This window comes from Meleagris gallopavo, chromosome 2 (genome assembly GCF_000146605.3).
Source record: "Meleagris gallopavo isolate NT-WF06-2002-E0010 breed Aviagen turkey brand Nicholas breeding stock chromosome 2, Turkey_5.1, whole genome shotgun sequence".
NCBI classification, from domain to species: domain Eukaryota; kingdom Metazoa; phylum Chordata; class Aves; order Galliformes; family Phasianidae; genus Meleagris; species Meleagris gallopavo.
This window is the reverse complement of record NC_015012.2, coordinates 7,226,545-7,228,741: the sequence shown is the minus strand read 5'-3', so window position 1 is coordinate 7,228,741 and position 2,197 is coordinate 7,226,545.

Here is a 2,197-nt window from a genome sequence, read left to right as displayed (position 1 = left end):
AAAAAAAAAGAAACTTCAAATCCAAAGCTCTTTTATTCTGCTCCCCTCTTGTCACTTCATTGCACATTAATGTCACTCTCCGTGCCTGGCATAGGGCTCCTGCTTGTTGGGACCCGGGCTGCAGTGCTGCCTTGTGCATGGCGAGGTGTATTTGGTGCTCATCCACTCTTCTGTGAGCACAAAACTGCAGCGAGCTGCGCCTGAGCAACGGCACAGCGCTCCCCAAATAGCATCTATGCGAACTTCTGCCTAACATATGGTGTTTGTTTGACTGTGTAAATAACCCCCAAAAAACACGGGCAGCTCCGGCGTGCTCCCAATTGGTTTTTCACCACGGTGATGCGAGCACAAGGCGAGTTATGGTGTGAGATGGCTGCTGGTGCTGCGTGCCTCCAGGTCTGTGCAATGGGCACCGCTGCGTCCCCAGCGCTGCTCTGAGGGGCTGAGCTGCTATAGGGGGCTGTGGCTGAGCAAGAACCCTCCTGCTGCCGTGGTCCCTGTGCTGTGCTTGGTCAGCACCTGTGCTGGAAGCAATCACCTGCGTGTCGAGTCCGCTGGATCCATCAGCATCACTGAGTTTGGTTTGGAAATAAAGGAAAGCAAACCCTCCTTAGGCCAGCTGCCCCCAGCCCCACTCTGCAGGGCGGAGGAATGCAGAAGTGGTTGGTGATCAGACATGGTGCCTTTTGCTTCCATCAGGAGTTCCTTCATTGCAAAACCTGTTTGCTTCTACGCTCTGTCTGCGTGCAGATCTATGTTCTATCTACCTATCTCTACGCTAATAAATACATATGGCCTGGTTTAAAGTGCCAATTTATAGAAAGCCGCCTCCTTCCGAGGCGAGCAAGACCCAATTTCATCCATGACAAGAAGGGAGCAGAGCTGACTGAATATTGCCAAATGACGTAAAACATAATTTAAAATTTCTTAAATAAATATAAAAGTTATTCCTAAAGAAGCCATAGGCATGTCAACAATATAGGTTGTAACCGGCGCTCAACAGCTAAAGTACCATCAGAAAACTAAAATGCCACAGCGACTTCAGCAACAGGCATGATACATTGCAGACGTTTTGTCTTTAAATTAAATGTACACCACGACGAACTCAAAAAATGCAATCGGTGCGTTATGAGAAGACTTGTCAGGTGTTACAGGGGGCGGGACCATGCATAGAAAGCTGTGTCTGTATATTTGTTGTAAAACAGGTCTATAAAGTGTAAAGCAGGTAACGCAGTCGATACGAGAAACCAACCCTATACGAGATGCCGAGCGATGTAACACGACTGGCTCCAGTTTCAACAGCAATGGATACGAAAGCAAGTCCATCCAGTGCAGGTAAGAGATGAGCTTCACTGCAGTAATACTGAAGTTGCCTTTTCAGCACTTAGCACAGTGAGGTGGGGCGAGGAAAGGAGAGATGCTCCAAGAAAGGGCCCGCGGGTGCTGCTGGCGCGGAGCGGCGGCACCGACCCCTCCGGAGCCAAGGGGGAAGGAGAGCAGCGCCGGCACCGCCGGGTGCAGTTCCACAGCTGGTTCCTGCCGACCGCTCCGTGGACGTGTTGGACAAGGACATGGCTCTGAGTTTGGGGATCACAGTAGTGCGCAGTGGGTACAGCAGGGAGCGGACGCTGGCGGGGCTCCTGCAGAAGCAGCTGCCAGCCCTTTCTTAAAGCACTTGGTTTGTTTTGTTTGCATTCAGGGAAACCGACCGCAGGCTTATTTGATCTAATTTTCTCTTTGCACCATACACATATAAAACGTTACAACTCTGTATAAAAGTACAAGTGGTTCTTGTACATCTGAATTATGCAGGAACTATGTGAGCAAATCCTATCAAAATAGCTATTTTTTTTTTTTCCGTGTGTATAAACAGCATTTGTTTTTAGAAAAAACAATATCATAAACTGCAGAATCTGTACAAAAATATAAAATAAATTTGGGCAGCAGTTTCTGAACAGCCATGTAAATGCAACACTTAAAGAGGAGCGGGTTAATGCCTCCAAAAGGCTGAATTGCTGAGTCAACCTCTACAGGGCTAAAATGGTATTGAGATTATCTAAATAATAATTCTTTTTTTTTTTTTAACCTCTCGCAATAAAACTTATAGAAAAAATAGACAAATATGCACATGCAATTTACAGCTTTCCCCAACATAATCCTTGTGCTTAGCTTGTACAATTTCTTTTTTTTTTTTTTT